General features: G+C 45.1%; 1 long non-coding RNA gene across 1 annotated transcript; it reads left to right on the top strand.

The window, feature by feature from the left end:
* The first annotated feature begins 6,549 nt into the window (after positions 1 to 6,549).
* On the top strand, positions 6,550 to 9,586 carry LOC123590470. Its single transcript, XR_006708777.1, has 2 exons — positions 6,550 to 6,638; positions 9,345 to 9,586. It is a non-coding gene; the product is annotated as an uncharacterized LOC123590470 (long non-coding RNA).
* The last annotated feature ends 294 nt before the right edge of the window (positions 9,587 to 9,880 follow it).

Below are 9,880 nucleotides of genomic sequence, written 5' to 3'. Positions count from 1 at the left end.
CCTCAGTTTGTTCTCTCTATTTCACAGTCTCTTATGGTTTGCTTCCCTCTCTGTTTGTAACTGTTTTTTCCCCTTCTCTTCCCCCATGGTCTTCTGTTAAGTTTCTCAAATTTCACATATGAATGAAATCATATGATATCTGTCTTTCTCTGACGGACTTGCTTCACTTAGCTTAATACCTTCCAGTTCCATCCACATTGCTGCAAATGGCAGGATTTCATTCTTTCTCATTGTCGCGTCATATTCCATTGGTGCTCTGGCTGTACCTGAGAGTCATCCGTGTTCTGAGTAGAAAGTCTCTGAGATGCACACATGCATAGGAAAAAAAAAAGACATATGGAAACATCCAGTACCCAACAACCAGCTCTTCGCTGTTGCTGTGTTTGCATTTTCCCACCGGGGTCTGCCTCTCCACTGGGCTGCTGGCCCTGGATTGATTGCCTGCATCCAAGGGAGACCTTATGTCTGAGATAAGTTGAGAGAGCTTTGGCTATACTTTTTCGTCGCTTCCTGTACAGTGTCCTTACTTGTTTTCTTTAACCAATGTATCCTTTTTTTAAAAACATTTGGATTAAATGCATTCAATGTCTATGTGCCTCAGTTTCCCCCGTGATTTGGAAAAAGTGTAATGTCCTTCCTCTGTAGACCTCGGGTAAAGAACTTCAGGTAAATGGGGAGGAAAGTATTTATTTCCTGGCAATTAAGTTGGAGGAGACTCTCCATCACATCCACCCTGTGTTTGGGGAACACCTTTTATCCTAGCATTCTTTAAATGTGCAGCACATTGGTTTGCACAGTTTCTTTGTAGGCGCTTGATAAATGCTGCCAGATGTAAGTTTCACATCACTACATTCACTAGCGACGTGGCACCTGCTAGAGGGTTCTGTGCTTCGGTAAGATGATTTGTGTGGGAACGAGGACTCGTGTGAGTTCCTCCTGTGAACTTCTGTGGGATTTATCTGAGCCTCTCTTCCTGCACTCCACACATTCCAGCCTGTTATACTGTTACTGAGTATGGACATCTTTCCTCTTTGTGGATTACAAGCTTTTGAGAATAAGAGTCCCATCAAACCAATCTTTGTTTTTTCCCAGAGCACATTTCTTGTCTTAATAGTTTTGTCTGAAGAAATGCTTTCTTTTCTTTTCTTTTCTTTTCTTTTCTTTTCTTTTCTTTTCTCTCTCTCTCTCTCTCTTTTTTTTTTTTTTTTTTTTGAGAGAGAATGCGAGTGAATGGGGAGCAGAGAGAGAGAGAGGGAGAGGGAGAGAGAATCTTAAGCAGACTCTATCCCATGACCCTGGGATGATGATCTGAGCCAAAATCAAGAGTTGGATGCTCAACTGTCAGAGCCACCCAGGCGCCCCTAATGAAATACTTTCTGAAGGAAAGAGCAGACGGTTTTTATAAAATTTTTAATTCCAATCATTTTGCATATTTATTAAAAACATCACACCAAACTCTTTCAGACATAGTTGTGGGATTCTCCAGGTAGTATGATGCTTCTTCTCTTCAGAAGCTAAACAATACGATATAGGGAGAGATGCAGAAATGGAAAAAATTAGGAATTGCTGCCGTTAGTATTTGAATATATTCACTGAAATGATAGATGAGAAAAGCAGAAGAGAAAAATGGTTTTGGAACCAATTTTGGTCTACCAGTAATGAGGGAAGCAGATTTCATATTCTCTGCCTATAAAAAATAATGACATGGTACAAGAGGGTTCACGGATTTGTTCCCAATAGCCCCAAACTGGAAAAAAAAACCCTCAAATGGCCATCACCAGTAAAATAGATACATAAATTATGGTGTATTCACACAACAGAATACCGTTCCACAAAATAGAACAACCTTCTCATCCACAAAACAACACAAAGACAAAACGTTGAATGGAAGAAACCAGACACAGAAAGTACATATACCGTATGATGAAACTTTCTAGAAAGTTCAAGAACAGTCAAAATCGGTGGCAACAGACATTGAGCGAGCTGTTTCCTCTGGGGCTCAGGCATAACGAGGAAGGGGCATGATGTAGCCCTCTTGGATGCTAGGAATGCTCTATATTTTGATCTGGGTGATGTTTAGATATGCAGAGAATCATTGGAGTCTGCATTGAAGATTTTGTGCAACTTATTATACATGTAATAACTCAAATTTTTAGAAAAAATTAAGAGAAGAAAAGCACTACTATTTATTGGGTGCTTATTATGTGCCAGGTAAAATGCTAAGCTTGTTTAATACTGAGCTTTAAAAATATTAAGCAATTAGCCACAGGGCACAGAGCGGGTCAGAGGATCGGGGCTCACACTCCACTCTCACCAACTCCAGATACCCGACTCCAGATCTCTGTGCTCTGTGGTCCCTGCTCACCAGCCGAAGAGCTAATCCTCCACGTTGCTGGGACTTGACCCTCAGGGCGGCGGCTCCTCCAAACAGAGCAGGTGGGCCAGTGGAAGCTACACCCAGAGTGTCTGTCTGATAACAATAAACCTCTGTTGCCGTATTAACGGAGCTGTTAAAACATCTCCCTTGCTGTTGGTTATGTCAAAGGCCCTTGCCAAGTCTCAGGGACAGTGGCCCGATTGTTGAGGGAAGGCACTTACTGCAGGAACAGTGAATGGAGTTTTCAATAAGGCAGGGAGGTAAGAACAGGAAACACATTCTTGGTGGTATTTCTTCGTATTCGACGTTCATTCTGGCTGGGTGCTCTTTTGGGGGGAAGAAAACCAAAAATGAGGTTTCAGAACACATTCGTTTCCCCCCCCATCGACTATTCTTTCCTTGTGACTTAATTATTTTAGTCTTCACTTGTTAGAGTTATGAGGTTTCATTTATAAACCCAATGAGTTATTAACATTTAATAAAGGGACATTTACTATCTTAATATTTATTAATGAGGGCTCAAATATATGAGCCGCAATACTCGCGTGTTCTTATAAAATGAAAGAAAAGAGGGGAAAAAATGAAAGAAAGGAGAAACCCACGCCCGGATCATGGTCTGTCTTACCCTTATCCCCAGGTGTCTCCTCCCTGCTATTATCTAAAGTCACTGATGCCCTCCTGGTCTCCATGGCCCGCCATATTGTGTACTGGAGAATTTTTGTCATGCTGCTCTCACTTAGGAAATCTGAGGAGATTCCAGCATGGTTTCCCAGAAAATAGTACCCCTGGAAACTCACTTTATGACTCCGGTCAGTTAAGAAGATTCTGAAGAAATTCCTTTGCCTCCCTTTTAAGTCCTGGAGTCTGACTCTATATGCAGGAGACAAGACAGAAGGGCTACAGAGAGCTCAGTCACTTCCACTGTGAACCTCAGGCAAGGCTCTCGGCTCTGTGAACGTACTTCTTCAGGTTCTTTGTCTACAAAATGGTACAACACCTAGGATTACACGAGAGAGCTAATTTGCCTAGTAGAGTGCTTTGCACATAGAGGGAACTCACTAAGTAATGATTATAATGATGGCTAATTTTGATTTTAGAGAGAGAGAGAGTGCGCGCGCGCGCGCACACACACACACACACACACACACACACACACACACACGAGTGTGTGGGGGAGGGGCAGAAGGAGAGGGAGAGAGAGAATCCCAAGCAGGCTCCTCACCCAGAGTGGATCCCAAACCCAGGCTCATCTCACAACCACGAGATCATGATCTGAGGCCAAATCAAGAGTTGGACGCTTAACTGACTGAGCCACCCAGGCACCCTTAATCATGGCTAATTTAATGGAAGTGAATGAAAGCCTGAGTCTTCCCCCCCATGTATCACGTGAATAAGACTTCAATGCCACACACATACTTAGCGACTTTATTTTCTTTGCTGGATATAAATTGGAGCTGCAAAGGGCTAGGTTTCAAGCTCTCCTGTGTTCCAAAATTAGCTAAACGTAAGATTTTAAAGTTAGATTCTTAATTGGAAATGGGAAACCTTAATAAGGTGACCAAAACCCTAATTTTCCAAACCCTGAATTGGTTTGTGTTGACCGTGGGTTCAAATTACCTGATCAGAAATTCTGCTATACAGAGATATATGGTAAAGTCCTGTTGCCTTGCCATTACCCGGACCTGGCATGACCACTGGGGCATATAGCGACACTCCCTCCTGTTTGTGTCCTGAGCCTTCTCAATTACTCTGGGCAATTTTCAGAATACCCCGCCCCCCCACCCGCCCTCCAGCCTCCCTAGCAGGTTGGCCTTAGGAATGAGCACTAATTTTTATCCCTGATCTAGAGGGTTGGTCAGGTCCCGTAGAGTATTTTTTAACTCTGATATGGGATAATTTAAAAAATCCAAGTAGAGCAAGCTATGTTAAATCTGGGCCTAGGTGAAGCATCTTAGCACATGGCTCTGACCAGAATTCGAAGTTAGGTACAGAATTACTCACTCCTGCTCACCTTTCTATCCTGTTTTTCTTCCCTTTCCCCTTTGACCAGTAGGTGGCACTCCTGAGTGAGGCGTCTTTGCTAAGGTGGTGAAGTCCATCCAAAACGAGCGCCTACCTTTGTAGTAGGCAGATAGATGATTGAAAATCTCTGCCCGCAACATGGCAGGGGGGGCCACTGGAGTCCCTGCCATCTGAGGTAGGTGAAGGCAGGCAGACAAAAGGCAACACAGGCACACCGTGTGAAACTGGATATTTCGAGAAAGAAGCTGGGATAGTGGTGGAAACGTCTCACGAGGGAACGTGGACTCTTGCTTATCCGAGGTCTCACTCCATGCTTTCAAGCTCCTGTGACCAATGCTTTTAGGTCTTAAAATAACATCCAGTTTATCTAGAACTTTCCATTCTCCCATTGCTAACTAATCTTTTCTATCTAGGCCTTGCCTCCCTGAATCACCAGTTTTGTCTAACCTTTTTGTGGGAAGCAATTTCGTATGCATGTGGGACCCCTTCCAACTTTCCAACAAGGCAGGGGGGCATAGTACCTTAAACTCGCACACTTGCCAGACAGGCTCGTGTGGTCTGGCTTGCCCAGCAAGGTAACTCTTGATTTCCTGATTTCAACCATCTCTAGCTTCTCCTTCCTGCAGGGAAATGGTTTCAGAGAAGAGCTATCACATACGCGCATCTTCCAGACTGAACTGTTTCAGCTTGTAAACTCATGGGATGCATGTGCCCGGTGGGTTTTGTATTGCTCCTGGCGGGGGGGGGGGGATCCAGCCAACACTTAAGAGGGCCTGCCCTCCGTATGTGGAAGTCAGACTCGCAGACAGATTTACCAGGGAGCTATCCGCTTCAAGAGCCCCTGGCACCATATAAAATACTGTTTCTAATGGCAGTGGATAGCCAGAAAGCCACCAAGATCATGCTATTTCTTTAACTTGTTCTGCCCCAGCCTGGCCCAGGGGTTCTCACCCTCAGCGGTGTCGACGTCTGGACTGAACCATTCTTTGTGGTGGGGGGCCATCCTGTGCACTGTTGGATGTCAAGAGGCATCCCTGACCTCTACCCGCTAGAGGTGTGGTACCCCAGCCCCAACTGTAACAACCCGAAATGTCTCCATCTTGTCAAATGCCCCCCGTAGGTCTTAAGAACCGTAGGTCTAGATGGATGTCTTTAAGGAGGCGTCCCTTGGCTCCTTTTTATACTGTGAAGCAACGCTCTAAAGCTATGCTCATTTGCCTATAACACTCACACACACTTCTTTTCCAAGGATTCTGATTGGAAAAATGGCAGTATGTTGGTGCTGAGAAGCATGTCAATTTTTGACATCCCCCAACCTGAAAAAGATGACTAAAAGGCTTACATTTCATGGATGGAAGTCTTCCCCACGTGAGACGGTGGCTGCTTCTGCCTTGTCTTGGTTGCCCGCTGTTTGGCTTTCCATTCTTCCTTTCTTCCTGTCCACTGGATTCCTATTCTGTAAGTGAGGGTTTCCATTTGTAAATATACTGAAGATTGCCCCCCAGATCAGTCCCATTGTACCCACAGAGCACCTCCTCAGGAGAGATCGGCTCTTTCTCGGTGTCCCAGACACTGCTCAGCTGTAACTGGGGGGGAGGGGGGGGGCGGGAGGTCTCTGGCTGTGTTGACACAAGCCAACTGGCTTTGGGGGTAAAAGTTGAATTCAGTCAAACCCCAGTCTATTGTATAAACGACTTTAATCAGACAGCTAGTTGTTTTCAAATTCCATAACTGGGAGGAACCTCAGAGAAAGCCATGTCCAACAAGCTCATTTTGCAGACAAACAGGGACCTCAGGATAATACTGTAATAACTAACATTTACTTCTTACTCTGCAACAGACATGTTGTTACGGGGCTGGCATGAAAAGCCAGCAAGTAGGGGAGAGCCTAAGTTCAAGTCTCTGTACCCTCTTTCCCACATAATTCAGCTGAATAGTTGAATGAAGCGCCCCTGATATTTCCATCCCGGTAGAAGAACACTCCTGACCTTCCTCACTCATTAACCCGATCCCTAGATAAGCGGGGTGGCTTATCTGATTGGCACATTCAGGTAATTTGGCGTGCTAGGCTTTGCCCTTGTTCCTTCAGGGAGCCCCGCGGGGGGGCGCCAGTCCCTGGCCCCTCCCACGGCTCTGCACCTGCCCCTTCCAGTGTTGCATGGCTGTGGGACCCCTTTGCTTTTGGGGTTCAGAAGCCCAGCTGATGGTCCATACACAAGCAACCTGGCCTCTCTCCAGAGTAAGTAATCCTCTGAGCAAGAGTGTGTGTGTGCGCGTGAGCTCAGAGGCAGCCCGAGGCTGCTGCTTGGCATTTACAGTTTCTGGAACATTTGGTTGCCAGGCATCTTAATGGTCAGGAGCTAAAGCTGGCAGAGGAACTACTGTTTCAGTGGTTTCTCCCTCCTCCGAACTGCTTTTCTTTCAAAAATAAGTTTTTAAACATAAGCCCTAAATTTTATGCCAAGCCACAGAGTTCAATTTAGCATTTTGGGGTGGTTATTTAAATTTATTTTTACCTTGTATTCATTCTTTAGCATGCGATCAGGCGCACAGCACCAAGGGCTGTGCCTTATTCTCTCATGGCAGACATGACCAAAAGGAAATAAAGTATTTCTTTGAAACCTTACTTCTATAGATCCAATGACTACTTTCCTTTACTGTGATCATATTTATTTCAGGATGATGCCATCCCTCGAAGTACATTTTCAAACAGCTCTTGGAATGTTCATGAGCCTGTGTGCAAGCTAACACAAGAAAAACAGTATCGTTATTTTATTATCTCACTTTTTTTAATAGGTAAAACTAATATATTTCTTGATTACTTTTTGCCCGATGAAACATAAACTGAAATTGAAAAAAAAATTTTTTTAAAAAGTCACTCTTGAGGCTATTTAAAAGAGAAAAAACAAACAACAAACAAACAAAAGAGGCAGTCTCCAAAAGGAATTATCAAGGGATCCACACATACGTTCTGAGGAAACCTCATTGTATATGTAGGTGTAGGGATTTTTCATGTTAAGATACAAGTCCTGTGACCTTGCAGATGAACTGTGAGGTTCATGAGAACTTCAAAAACTCTTACCCAACCATAGGGCCAGAAGTGACGTCGCTCCTAATGACTTTCTGGTTCTCACTACTTTACCTACAGAAAGATTAGAGAAGCTAACCACAGAGGAAGCTATTTGGAAGTTAAGTGTATTATCTTAAATACATCGAGAAGAAGCCCAGGATATTTAGGTCAATGCTACGGGACACTTTTGACATTTAATATATTGTTGTGTTTTCATCAGGAATGACATGGGAAGACCGGAGGTGGTAACAAGTGAATTAGGAACGATTTGACCTTCTTTATGACAGGCCCTGTGCACCGTTGTGCGGGTTGTGCACTGCACAACATTAGACTGGATGGTACCTCCCAGAGCTGTATGAAGACCAACGGTACCAGCAGCCCCGAATTGCCTGAACAATGACCTTTAAATAAACTCAAATCAAGAGAGATGTGTGATGGCGACAGAAACTCTAAAAGTAACTTTAGAAAGCTTCCCTCATTAAGAAAGTCAGGAGAGAAAGAAAAAGAAAAGGAAGTCAGAACCCCCTTAGTTTGACAGTTTAACTGAAAGTGTGGGTGCATAGTACCAGAGACCTGGCTGTTCGATCACCATAGCTTAGGGGTTCAGAGCCTGGGCTTAGGGAGCACACAGACTTGATTTTGATTTCTGACTCTGCCACTTAGTAGCTGTGTGATGTTGGGTGAGTCCCGTGCGTTCCCATCAATAAAAACTGAAGAACAATAGAGAATACCCAGCAGGACTGCAGTGAAGATCAAATGAGACGATGCCTACAAAGCACTTGACGGTGTGCCTGGTGCATTGCTCCTGTTAAATCAATGTGACCCGTCTTGTTATCACAGACCAGAGAATCTGCTAACTTCCTGGCACGAGGCCCCTCCGCTCCAAGCGCCCGGGACCCTGTCGGCGTTAGCTGTCCCGGGGCCGCTGGCGGCTCCTCCTAGATTCCGTTTTTCACAAGGCGCTTTCAACAAACGCTGTCAAACCTTCCCCTTGGAGGCGATAGGGCCTGAAAATGATGTAGCTTGTGGTCACGAAGACTCAAACACAGAACAGAGATGGCCTTGCAGACTAACAACACATCAAACATCCACCCGTCCCGGTGGTTAGTGTGGCAAGAGGGGAACGGGAAGCTCGTGCCGGTCCTGCCCAGAAGTATTCCTGCTCAGAGGATTGCCTTTGCTCTCTGATTCTTACACTATCGCAAGGGGCCTCTCAGAGCGCTAAAAAGAAAAGGTCACCAGGGTTGGAGGAATGGAGAGTGGAGAGAAGAGACATAAAAAATGCCTTATCAACATGTCTTGCCCAGGCAGCCAGAAGATTTGTTTGAGCCGCAAAATAATATTTATCCTGCAAGCCACTGACCAAGTTCAGCTGCCTTTGATCTGTTTCTCCACTGGAGAGGTTTTTTTTTTTTTCTTCTTCTTCTTCTTTTTTTTTTTTTTTTTTTTTTTTAAGTTTTAATTCTTTCTGCCTAGAGGGTAACAAACAAGTCATAAACTTGGTGGTGAATTCAGAAAGAATTCGGAAGATGAAACAGGCCCACAGGACTCTGAATCCCTCTGCCCCGGTCCTGAACCCCCGTCTGTGGAGTCACCTGTCCAGCATTTGTGGAAGAGTGGGGCGCCCAGTGTCCCCCCCCCCCCCTGCCCCCGCCCCAAGCCAGGGTTGTTTTGTATTAAGCACACGAGGACAGTCTGACTAAATCTGGATCAGGATTCCATTGTTAAAAAAGTTTTCATAATACATTTTACTTAACCTAATAGATTCCAAACATTGTCATTTTTCATGAAACCGGCGTGAAAACTATTAACAATAATACGAAGGATAGGTGGTTGTAGATTAACGGTATTCTTTTATATCTTTTTCTACTTCAGCACTGATGTGTTTTACACGGACAGCGCGTCTCCAGTGGCCACCGCCTGCCGTGTGGGACGGTGCGCGTACAGGCGGACGAATGGGGACTTAGACATGACCGTGCCCGCTTGCCCGATATCACGCAGCCGCGGCCCTCCGGGCCGGCGTGACACGGAGGAGTGCACCGATCGCGATTGTACTTTATTTTTAGGCTCCTTCCGAAACAGTCCTTATCTCAAGGAGGTGTTTTTGTTTTCCAGTTTCCTAAATGTGTTTCTAGATACCCTGGACAGGGGAAAGTGGGACAGACAGGACCGGAAGTAATTGAGATTTCTCAGCCAGCGGCCCCGTGCTGGCGGTTGGTATGTGCTGGTCCACTTATCTCAAGGGCCAAATGCCCTTCAGGATCGAGAGGAAGCATAAAGAATTGTCTTTCGAAGCGCACAGAATCTGTTTCCAGGATAGAAGCCTTGCGGAAACCCAGGAGCACGTTCCTTGGGGTAGTTAGGTGGCCATGGAGATCCCTAGCAAGCTCTGTAAGAAGCCCAGAGCAGGG

Source organism: Leopardus geoffroyi, chromosome B4 (genome assembly GCF_018350155.1).
Source record: "Leopardus geoffroyi isolate Oge1 chromosome B4, O.geoffroyi_Oge1_pat1.0, whole genome shotgun sequence".
Taxonomy (NCBI): domain Eukaryota; kingdom Metazoa; phylum Chordata; class Mammalia; order Carnivora; family Felidae; genus Leopardus; species Leopardus geoffroyi.
The sequence above is the reverse complement of the archived record's forward strand: the minus strand, read 5'-3'. Positions and strand labels throughout refer to the sequence as shown.